Below are 13337 nucleotides of genomic sequence, written 5' to 3'. Positions count from 1 at the left end.
GTATTTTTTTTTTTACTTAAAATCTGTTTATGTTAGTAATTTCAAGGCAGAAGAGCTGTGTGATAACATGTAGTCATATATTAAAAAAGAGTCCCAGGAAACTTAAATTCACTTAAATCTGAGTTATAAACTGATAATTCCTGAGGAGGACATGACCTCCAGATTAGATAATCAAGGTCTCGTTATTTTTATCAGATCTGCCAAGAAAAATCAATTGCTTCCTTCAAAAACAAATTAAACAACAAATCTTTCCCAAGGAAGTTACACACATTTGTTTATGTAAGTTAAGGTTGCTTTTGTGTTCCAAAATACTCTCTCAAGTGTGCATTATTAGAAATGAGTCTAAAAAATGAGATTTTGATATTTTTAGGCAGACAGAAATTTAATACATAACCAATATTGTTTTAACTTTTGTAACTAGTGGTGGAAACTCCAATAGGACTGTGTTTAATAGGCTCCTTAATTTATCATACCAAACCAGAAAATGTTGAATCACTTGAACTGTAGCATTCAATCTACTATTAAGTTTTATAGATATACAAAATCATAAAGTTTTTTTCAATTGTCCTTTCTTCTGAATCCATAGCTTTACTAATACAACTGTACATGTATACACCTACTCTGAAATAATGCAATATGCCCTTTATGTCTCATCTGTAAGCTTATTTCATGTCTTTGGTTACAATTTCATACATAAAAGGAATTGCCCATGACTAAGAATCATACTTAATAGAAATAAAAATAAAATGGCACAGATAATTATATCATAGTTATACCTTATAATATATACATATAAATATATTATTATAATTACATTATTGATAAACCATCATATATCATTAATGAAAAATATATTCACAAAAAAATAACTTTAAGCTGAGATTTTGCAAACTGCAGCACATGAATGAGGCATTGAGGAATGGGAAAACACCAGTCTTATTAATTTATTTGAAGAGCTTCTTCATAGTATTCTACAAGTCCTACACCATATTTGAATCTTCCTTGTGGCCACATAATAAGCAAAATAACCTTGCTCCAAAATCTGGACCTTCTCTTTTGCACATCTATGAGTACCAAACAAAATGCAGAAAACCTATTTTCATGAAACAACAGAATGGTGTATATAGGTTTATATTCACATACTGAAACATGCATAATAATGTTTAAGTCATGATGTAAGTTCATAGAAGTGGTTAAGACTATAAGGTTTGTACCTGGGTAGAAATCTTTGCTTATGGTCCCATTATTTAACTTCTAAGCCCTTGGTTTTCATTTATAAAATTGGTAAAAGACTTTTTATACTTGTAAAACTCTTAAAAATGTGTTTGCCTGTAATAAAGATTCATTGATGTGAGTAGAATATTGTTAGAAATGAACTAGTTAAATGGCTTAATGGCTATGAAATGATTAGCACATTGACACAGTCCATGTTTGTGTTATCTTTACGTCATTTGTGCTGGACTTTGTGTGGATGGAGTGTGACTGAACTTTGAACAGTCTCCAGCATTCTCTAGTGATGGACTTTGTTTGAAAATTAACATTCCTGTATTCCTGATATGATCCTGAGGATGGTGGTTTGCTGTTTCAGAATATTCTCAAATGTGCAATATCATATTTGACCTTAAAATACCTTTTCCTGGGAAAGTGGAGAAATTGTGTAACACATTTATCAGGTCAAAAAGTGTATATGAAATATACCTGTCGAGTGGAGGCATTCCAAGATATAATACTTACTTGTATGGGACTTAAAATCAGGAGGAGAATAGAAGATCTTAATATACATACACATAAAGTAATATTATTGAAACTTCAAACTTTACATGGGACATTAATTAAGACAGCAGTTATACTGTATCATGGGAGGTACATAAAGAAAGACATCTTTTAGTGTTAAGTCCTAAGTTTTCCTGCTATCAAGCCAAGTTAATTTTTGTAGAGACACTAGAATAAAAAACTTTGTGGTTCTGGCTTCTAGGGAATTATGTGTCTTAATTTCTTATGATTGCTATTTCGTTTCCATGGTTTCTTTTAAATAGTAGAGTGATTAAGAGGAGGGGGTTGCACTAGATTTTCACATTGAGTGTAAATTCAATACTTCCATTGGATTTCCAGAGCTGGATTTTGCTCCTGCCCAACTGGCTTGCTCAATATCTTAAGATTCATCAGAAAAGTCTTTGTTAACTGCCAGATGGTATGTTGACCTAAGGAAATGAGCCTTTAGCTACTGGAAATCCATTATGCCAAGTACAACATTTGTAATGAATATGGAAGGAGAGATCATTGTTTATGGTCCACCTCTTCACCCAGAAGAGTTGCTGAGTTCTGGCATTCCAGAAGGTCTAAGGATGGTGAAGTGACAAAATACTCAGGAGACCACTAGAAAGTATTTTTCTAACTTAATTAGGTAATAAAGATTTTCCAGGAAATTGTGCTCTCTTAGATTGAGAAGTTCCTTAATGCTGATCTAAGATATCGCAAATATATATGTGTGTGCATATGTGTGTGCATGCGCTTGGGGCTTTATTTTCAAATACATCTCACTGCCCTCATCACTTCAGCCCTGAGCCTAGCCATCATCATTTCTTCTGAGCCACTTGCAATAGTCTCCTATCCACTCTCTCTGTTCAGTCATTTCTACACACAGAAAACAGATGAATATTTTTAAATGCAAGTCACATCTTGAAACTCTTATGCCAAAAACCCTCTTGTTGCCCTCCTTCTCACTCAAAGTGAAAATCTTTGCAATAGTCCATAAGTTCTGACATTATTTCTCCATCTTATTACGACTCCGCCCTCCTTACCCGGCTCTCACAAACTTGTCTTCTTGTCTTCTTTGCTGTGCTTTGAACATGATTCCTGCACCCACTCAGGGCTCTCAATGTACTGTCCCCTCTGTGGGAACACATTTACCCTAGATATCCACACAGCTCTGCTCCTCACCTCCTTTAGGCCTTTGCTCAAATGGTGCCTCTTCAGAAAGGCTTTTTTGACCACCCTTAATAAAAGTATACTTCCCAACTTCAACAGCCCATTGCACTTTTGTAATTTACTTTCTCCAGCATTATTATATAGGTTACTTATTTATGTATGATCTTCCTACCACTACCAGAATATAAACTATATGAAGATAGAGATTTTTGCCCATTATATTAATTGCTAACTCTGAAAACTAAAAGAGTGACTGGTCCACAAACAACACTCAATAAATATTTGTTGAATAAATAAATTGTGCTGGAGATTAAAGTTTTTCCAACCCCTACATATTTACAAATGACCTTGATGTTTTAACAACGACTTTGACCTTGACCTTAAAGTGTTCTAAAAATTTCTGAACTGCCTCTTCCCCTCTAGACAACGAGATCTGAATAAAGCCATAGCCTGAATTGCTCAACTTGGCATATAAGCTTCAATTCTTTAACAGGTTTTCTAACACAGACATTTGCAAACATTTCCTCACCTTCACTACAGGACAAATACAGAGGAAAGATAGAAATTTTATATGGATAGAGGACTTGGACAATTTGTATCGTTAGAAGGCAGATAAACAAATAAATTTTCATTTAATTCTAAGCATTTGGTAGACCTTTTAATGTACCAAATTAATAGGGATAATTGATTTGTTGATTTATCTTTCGTATATCTAATAGGCAAATTGATTCACCAAAAAAGTCAATAGAGAAAGAAAATTTAAAAATCTTAATTCCTATTTAAGGTATTTGTAATACATGCTATCTGGTGTGATAAAAAGGAAGGTATGATATGACTTCACAATGAATGATTGTGCACTATCTGTCAAGTAAAAGTCTCATATAAGTGATGACAAAAATAACCCTTATGTAACTTTGTCAAATTTTCATTTCCCCATAAAATATTGCCATATTTTTTCTCAGTCTGAGAAAAATATTATTTCCCTCAGGCAAGAAATAACAAATGAGGAATATAATTCATATGTATATTTTCTTTTTTTTAATTTTGAAATCAAGAAAGTTAATCAATGGAAAGCAATACAAATAGTTTATATTCTAATTAGTACAGAATTTTGTTAAATTAGGATAAAGTGCTTATTTTCATTATAAAGAACAATCATTATATCCTTTCATTAAAATTTTTGAATTGCTAGACTTCTTACTTGTATTACTTAACATTTCACTCATAACTGACCTCTCTCCAGCATGACTTCTGTTGTTATTGACATCGTCCTCTTAAATCAAAATTAGATGGATAAATAACATCAATGACCAATCACTGGTACTCTATTTAGTGACAGGCATGGTGGTGGGTACTTTGCACATTTAATTACCCAAAATCTTACAAGGTAAACATTTCTATCCCCATTTTATAAATGCAAAGCTTGCAATTTGGAGATTACAAATCTAGAAAAGAGATGGTGAAGCTGAGAATTTAATAGAAATCTCTATGGTTTCAAAACCTGTATATGTTTTCCTCTATACCACAGTCACTTCTTAAACCTATTTTATGTATTTTGGAGATGAAAATTATTCCACATATGCATGGTAATACATACATGTTAGGAAAGGGTAGGAAAAATATATGTATTATTTATTATATACAAGCCTGTGTTCAACGCTTTCATGATTTCAAAATAGAGAAGGGAATCTCATTATCCTATTTTTACAGATGAGAAAACCTAGCTAGAAAGAGGTTAAATATAAACAGCTATTAAGGGGTTTAATCGAGATTCACACTCAAATCTACCTGGCTCCAAATGGCACACCACTTTCACCACACGAAAGCTGACAGAAGTGTGGAATAACAAATATATCTACAAAATGAATGTGTATCATTTTCACTAATTGAAGGCTACCTTTGTCTGGCTCAGGCAGACATGATCAAGTTGAAAATATAAGTGAAATTATAATCCTTAGTAATTACTTTTCTAATACTTTATAATCCCTGATTTAGTACTTATTGACATGTAGAAGTGAGCATTTCTCTTGACTTTTTTGACAATTCTTGAATATGTTTCCAACTCAAATCATTTAAGAATGTTAATTTTAAAACAAAAAATATTTTCCTCATCATTTGACCTAATTTAATATAGACTTAAATTAGAGTTTTTCTTCCAAATGTGTTAGAGATACATTTATAGAGAAAATAAAGAAAAAATTTAAGTTGATAAGTCAGCTGAAAGTGAGAGTATAAATCACTTCTATGCATATTGAAAAGCTTGTCTAGATTAGAAAACCTTCCTATACTTTCATTTTTCCCCATTTCAAATAGAAGAAAATGTGCTGTTCAAGTCAGCTTCACAGATTCCAAATGATAACCATTTTAATTGAGAATGTTCAGAGTAGTTGAGATGCTATATTCAATAACCATGTAATGAGAGGCCCCAAGTCCCAGAATAACCCTTATGCATGAGAGGGCAGAGCTAAAGTTGCTGTGGGAGTATTCACACTGGAATTTTTGACTTATTTGGGATTAAGATCAGATAATTAACATTCTGCAAACACAGCATTTAGGTTGACTTAACTTGGAAGCAGGAGTGAATTAGAGCTAGCCTCTGAGTTTACCTCTTCTGGACAAAAACAATAAAACTGACATGGCTCTAAGGGCTCTGGCTTTGGATCCCAAACAAGCTCCCTTTGTCCTCTTCCACATAGTTATTCACTTCAACTATGGCCTGAACACCTTTCTTTCAGAAAAAGGAGAAAATAAAACAATCAAGATTTCTCGAAAGGCTGTTTTATAATTTCTGCAGGTTTCATGAGATGGGCAAGATAATTTTTTTCTATCCTCAGAATTTCCATTCACAGACCAAAGAAGGGGAGCTGACTGACATTTCTGTATTATAGCCAGTTCCAAAGGAAAACTCAAGTGTCACAAATTTTTATGCATGCATCAAAAGTATTAAATAGGAGAAATTGTTGAATAGATGAAAATGTATCTACCCATTTCTGCCATTTTACGACTTCTCTACCGAATAGCTATTATCTTCAGAATCTTCGGCAATGTTAGTGAAAACTCACAGTCCATTCGGTTTGAACCTAGTGTTCAAATGGTTTAATTAGTAAAGCTATTTTGTCCCTTAATGTTATAAAACCCAGGACTGGCTCACATATTCATCTCTTTTTGTTCTGTCACCACACCCTAGTTCTACATGGGACCTTGAAGTGGGAACTTCTCACCTTGGAAATGCTCAATGAAATACTACCTTGCCTATAAAAGATTGTTTCTCACTCAAGGACTACTTTTTGTGTGGGCAAAGGAAATTATTGTTAGTGTTTTACCCCCAAGTTCTAAAGATATTTTTTGGATTTTTAAAAAAGTAGAAAGTATTATAGGTGTATATTTACAGCAGTGACAGAAGTTGAATTACATAGTGAACTATATCCTAAAGTTTTCAAGTTGTGACTTCTGATCTCTCCTAAATAAGAAGTGAATTCACAAAATAAAAGGGGGAGTAGGAACTGTAGAAGTTGTGACAGCATCCAGGAATGTTTTAAGAAACACATTAATGTACTACTACATTATTTTACATGTAAAATATATATTTAAACTAAGTCTTGACTTGGCATGTTACCAAACACTGGACTTTATATCTGGCTCGTAGACTCTACTGTTGTAGCTGCCAGCCTCCGAAAGACTCACGGACCACCAGAAATCAGTGAGTTATAGGAAACACACTCTTTATTCAGCTAGCTGGGTCTGCCAGAGGTATACAGACCCCCAAATTAAGCAGCCCTGAAATGTAGAGGTACAGGGTTTTTAAGCCCTAAATCCCATTCCTCATTTTGTCTTAAAGACAAAGTTCAATTTTTGTCCTATTCACTACCTGTCAACCCACAGGTCGGGTGTGCAAGCGGGGGGTACAGAAGCAGAAAGCTTATTGTTAGAATGTTATGTTCCCATGGGTGATAGCCTATGTTCCCATGGGCGATAGCCAAGCAGTAATTTTCCAGCCAGCACGCTACAAGTTTAGATGTAGTAAGGCTGCTTTTCCTCGGCCACTCACCAAAGATAGGAGGGGAATGCCAAGATGACAAGATAGGTTATCTGTTTTTCATTAATTTTTTTTTCCAATGCAAAGTTGTATCTTTATGTTAGATGCAAAGTAAACTATTGATAGGTAACACATTCGACTATTTTTGTTCTTGGAATTCTTTGCTTCTTTTGAATTACGAGTAGTCCTTCTTTCTTATATTTTCTCCTCTCTCAGAAAGAAAGAATAATCGAGAACCAGTTCAGCCAAGATGTCACATTGACACTATTCAAAGCTGGTAGAAGTATTATCAATAATTCTAGCTTTAATAATGAAAGTTGCATGACAGTAAAGTATGGTCTGCTAACAAGGTAGGCTCGGGTGTACAGATGAAAGAAAATAATAAGCCACAAGCATATTGGGGAACCAATCACAGGGCACAGGACTGGGAGATGACAAGGCAAAACTGACAGCAACTCCTTTTCCAAGGAAAGAGTTGACGTTTCATAGCGCTGACAGATGAAAAGTGATGAAGTAGCTGCTGCAGTGCAGTGCTTTGCTCACCACGGGGCCTCACCTGGCTGCAATCCTGTTATGTCTGAGGCTTTATGACATATCACAAAGGAGGCAGTTAATTCTTCTTAATATTTTGCTTCTAGTTATTGCCACCAGTTTGATTCGTTAAACTTGCTAGCTTGGATTTAGAAACAAGAATGAAGAAAAACACTTAAAATCTCTGTAATGGCCCTTTTTCTCTCCTTCATCCAGTACTGCCAACTCTGAAAACTGACTCCCACCTGCAGTCTCAGTTCCACCCCAAGCTCGGTGACCAATCTTTTTTATTGAATAACTGGTAGGTAAAGCTTTCCAATTTACATGGGGAAATATAACAGCCACACTTGCATTATCAGATTGTGCATTCTCTCTGACTGCAAAGGCTGTTTCTGAAACCAAATTAAGATCAGAAGATTGTGAGTTGAGTGCCACATCACTGTTAAAGTAATTAGATGATTAATTGAAAGATGATTAATTAATGTATAAAATTATTATTCTTAAGTACTTTTAGTGTTTAATACAGAAAGTATATTTAAGTATAAAAGAAAATAGAACATATAGGATCAGAAACCACCAACTTGCTAATGGAATGTTGATGAGATTTGATGGATGGGGATTTAGGGCATTAAAGAATTATCCCAACTATTAAAAGATCTTATCAGATTATTTTCTGTCTGAACACAAGCCAGCTTTCCTGGGAGACTTGTCGTCACAGCAGGAGAAAGTCAGAATCAGCCTTGGATTGTTTCTACTCACAACCTCTAACTGTTAGAAGTGCCCTACAGTGAAACAATCTTTTCATGAAGAAAAGATCTAGGGCAATTGAATTTCAGAAGACACCATTAATGACCATTTTTTTATTAAAATGTGAATTACAACTAACCTCACTGATGAATGCTTTACTTTTGCAAGCTTTTCATTTTATATTTGCTTATAAAGTAATTATCTTCCATATCTTTTTGAATTTTAATTCTAAATGCAAGTTTAATGATACCTCCATTTGTATCATCTTTCAAAAAGCTCTAAAAAGTTTATGATTATATCCTGATTTGCATTTCTTTTGCCTCCAATGTTCTTGTAGACACATAGCCATTCTGACTCCTCCCACAACAGAAGATGAAGAAAGAGAATGAAGGGTCAGATTGCATTCCCAAGTCACTTCTTGTCCAAAAAGCCATGGATTCCCAAACTGATGAACCACAGTTTGTTTGGGAGTAGGTGTGCTCTTAATCATCATACCAGTTTGTTTTAAAGTTATACTTAGGCATTGTTTGTTGTTAAATAATATTGAAAGTTCACTTCTAAAATTCAAACCTGAGAAAATATGGAAGGCAATTAATTTTTTCTTTGACAAGAAGATAATGAAAGTGAAAGTGAAATCTTAGCAAAGTTTATAAACTAAAAAATTTACTCATAAGAGCTTTTTTTTAACTTATCATTATTACATTTCCAGTCCTCCAATTGTTCCTAATTTTTTATTTTTCCCATTTGTATCTAGGGACAAATATCCAAAGTTAGATAATTCCTCCCAGCAAGCAAAGCAAACTCCAAGAATCCCAGGTTCATCACTAATTCTCTCAAGAGGCGGCTCTTCTGGGAGATGATGTCATGTAACTGGTGAGGAAAGTAGAAAACTGCTTCTTTCATTTATAAAAAGTGAAAAGTTTAGCCATCCACAGACCCTTGGCAAATGCAGCAATGCTTTCTCAAGTCTTTTGACCCTGAGAATAGTTACGCCTTTAATTCTTATTTTATATTCTATTTATATCTTGTCCCAGCACAGAAAACAAATGACTAGTATAAAATTACAAGTTCCCTCTTACACTTTCCTTCCAGATTTTCACATTTGAAGCCAAGTATTATTTTTTTCTATTTCTTTCCCATTTTCATTGCAATGAACAGAAAATTCCAAATTTTCCTCATTACTAGACAATGTGAATTATAGGCTGCATGTTACAAGGTCAATATCATAATCTTCATAACATGAAGGAAAGGAGAGGTTATTCTTATTACATTATTAGTTAACTATTTAGCAATTAAATTTTCACCATAGGGAATAAGTATTATGACAGAAAAATTCAAATTTGCACGATACTACTTTAAGCTATTTGTAATGATGAACATTCTATTACCATTTCTCTTCGCTCATGTTAGAGAGCTTTCAAGTATTTTTGAATGAGATAAACAGATTTTTTTCTCGGCCCCTTACCATTGCTGTCTAAAGAAGATAATGCCTCATAAATAAAATTAAGTGGATGGATGCTGTGGCTGAGTGATTCCCTTCTGTCAGCCCATGGGCAAGAATGGAGTTGAGTTTAACCTTTACTTTCCAAGGTTAGCGATAGATTAGATAAATGGGAAACAGTCACTCCTCCCATATCCTGTTCATGGAATGTAGGAAATGACTAAAATAGGTACCAAAGGAAATTTACTACTCAAACATATCAAGGATTAGTTTCCTCAGTACTTAAAAAAAGAAATCCCAAACTCTATTGTAATAAAGAATTCTATTTTCAAAGATGAATTACATAATTCTAGAGTTTTTTAAAAACTATTATCCAATTTGAATTTGTCATTGAGTATTCATAGAATCATATTTATCCAATAGAAAGCTATTATTTGGTTTTCTCAGAATAATAGAATCATTAAAATGCTACTGACTCATTCCTCTGGCTGCTGGGTAATTTGCTATTTGCAATTAATAAAAATACACCTCTCGTCACATCAAAATTTTGTCAAAGCTCTGAGTTGTTTTAGATGATAAACTGAGCATGTATACATGTGATTTGTGCAGCTTTTCACATACTCAACATGTCAAACTCCTTTAAACATACATCCTTGCTTATTTTAAAAAAAAAAATAATGATAGAAAAAGTATAAAGGAGAATATAGTAAAAAATTTCTAAATGTGCAAATCTATGAACTTGAAGTCCTTCTTGCACATTCTTAAGTCCACAGGTCTATTAGGAACATCTAAGTCTCACTAATGTCAAAGAAAAGATGTGCACAAGTTGGCCACATGGATAACTGAAAGAGGACCAGCTTCTTTATTTTAGTTTCTCACAAGCTACTCTACCTATCAGGAGGCTTGACCTTGTCTTTGCCTCAAGAGCCATGATGCTGGCAGTGGATCCTCTTTCAGAACTTGTTTCCTTATACTGATCTATAAATAATCTTTCTACAGCAATAGAGGAAATTTGAGCCCAATTTCTATGTTTAAAAAAAGATGAACTACTGATTTTTATCATTTTTAAGATTCTCTATATTTACCCTCCTCCCATATTATCAACATTGCTATTCTGTCAGCCCGACCTCCCTTAATTATTCTTATTTTCAGTACAAGCCAGTAAGTGGTGCATGAGGCAAGAAATGATAATGATAATAACTGATAAATCATAATGTATGAAACAAGTCAGGTTTGTTCTTAGTTACTTTGTATTTATTTTTAGAAATGAGGAAAAATAAATGGGAAAGTTCTTTGTAAAAGGTGGCGATAAAGTAAGGAGACTGGATTTTTATTTATGATTCCTCAATTTTAGCACTCTGTAGTCCCGACACATAAATAGGTGAGGGGACATCATTTAATGTGTTGTAAACAAAAGCAGCCACATCAGAGTTACTCACGCATGCAAATGAAAATAAATTTAATGAGAACCTCCTACCTGCCTGTCATGTTTCACTCAGTTTATACAGGTGAAGTTGGAGAGTCTACTGACTGAAGCCATTCTCCCAGTTGTGTAATCTCCACAGGGGTGGACAGATAAGTAAAAGATTTATAGATGTGTGTGTTTTCTTTACTTATTTACAAGAATGTTAACAAGGAACATTGAGGAATAAATTCCCTTTTAGTTACAAATCCAACACGGAACTTTAACGCTTCTATAAGTTTTTGACTTTAATTCTCCCCACTCCTACTGCCTGGGTGCAGAGGGCTAGCAAGGACCATAGCAAATTCTGAATTTGCTTCAGTCACCCTCTCGCAGTGATGGACCAGGGCATACTTCTTTTTAACAGATATAGAATTCAAAATCACACCACTCAGGAGTTCAAACTTCATCACTTGTTACTCTCTAGTTGTTCTATATTCTTCTCTCCTCTTCCATAACTTCTTCTAAATGAGGCAGTGTTGTCCAGATTCTGGACTGTTGATCAAGAATGGTGAAGAGGTATATCATTTATTTTAAGGATCCTATGTAGCCACTAAGGAAACTTGGCAGAAACTAAGAGGACTCACTGAGGCTGTAAATTAAAAAATAAATTCACATTATGAATCCACAAGAAGAGAAATAAGAATGTCAACAATCACACAAAAAGATGTTTCACCTCACTCATAATAAGATGGAAATTAGAACAGCATGATACCTTTTTTTTTCACCATTCGGACAAAAAAAAAGATGAAATATGCAATATTACCCAGTATTGCAGTAGATGGGAAAATATATAGAGGCACATTACCTTTGGATAACAATTTGGTACCATCTATCAAAATTTAAAATGCACAACAGTTCCATTTCTAAGGATTTTTTTCCTATTGATTTGTTAACTCATACAAGCACAAATATAAATGCAAGAGTATTTAATGCAACATTTTTCTATTGCATTAATATATAAATATATGAATTTTTATACTAAATTTGTTTTAATTGAAAAAACCTTTTTGCCCATCAACAAGAGATTAGTTAGGTAAATTATGGCATAACCATTCAATAGATTTTATGACAGATTTTAACATGGAGACTTATAGTTTTCATTATAGAAAAATATCAATGCATAATAAATGAAAGCAAGATATATACACACAGAAGGAGACCTGTATAAACACAAGAAAATATTTACAGTGGTTGCCTCTGGGGAATAAGAACAAAAATCAGGACCATGTGATTCTTTAAATTAAAAAAAAAATTGGAATGGAGGAAATAGTAAATCATTTTTTCTTATGGTCAAATCTGGTTTCCTTTGTTTTCTTTTTTTTAAAAAATTGTTTTGAACTGAATAACTGTCATAAATATTTCTTTATACTAAGAAACTCTTGATTACTGTTTATGTAATATATTTATACTAAACTTTTCTTTCAACCATAATAAATAATGAGAAAGTGTGCCCAGCGAGAGCTCCACGCCAGGTGGTAAGGACCCTAAAGATGATGGCTTTGCCGAAGCCTCAGGACACTGCCCATACCCAGCCCCACAAAGAAAACTGGACTTCTTGTAAAAAGCTCTCTCCAGATATCACACCTTAAAGTTCTGAAAACCTGCTTTCTTAGTATATAATTAAAGCTATGTTATGTGCTTACAAAATGCCATATAAATTTGATTTAATACTTCAATGTGTTTCAGTTATTTGTCTACTAGAGAAAAAAATTCTTGAGTAAACATTTTCATTAAATGGGAATCTCTTTTTTCCTCTGTTCAGGAATAAAGAATCATCATTAATGAAAATGACATTAGACATTTATGTAAGGCTCTTAAATCTCAAAGTAGTGACAAGCAATTTGCAAGATATTTAAGGGAATCATTTTATCTGTTAATGATATAGACTCCTCTGATGTGGAAGCACGTAGCAGCTTCTGAGATTATTCAGTTACTTAAGTCAGAAAGTAAAGATCTCACACTCTTGTGACTCCATTATGGTACCCATAGTTTGTATAATTATGTTTGATATCTACCTTTAAAATAATGATTATCTATCTATCTATCTATCTATCTATCTATCTATCTATCTATCTACCATCTATTTCTTTCTTTCTATCATCTGTCTATGAGAAAGAAGGTAAGAGGGTGAGACAGAAGCCCAGAGAGAAAGAAAGGGGAGAAAAAAGAAACAGAGCAAGGGGGAAGCC

This window comes from Pteropus alecto, unplaced genomic scaffold, assembly GCF_000325575.1.
Source record: "Pteropus alecto unplaced genomic scaffold, ASM32557v1 scaffold5, whole genome shotgun sequence".
NCBI classification, from domain to species: Eukaryota; Metazoa; Chordata; class Mammalia; order Chiroptera; family Pteropodidae; genus Pteropus; species Pteropus alecto.
The sequence above is the reverse complement of the archived record's forward strand: the minus strand, read 5'-3'. Positions refer to the sequence as shown.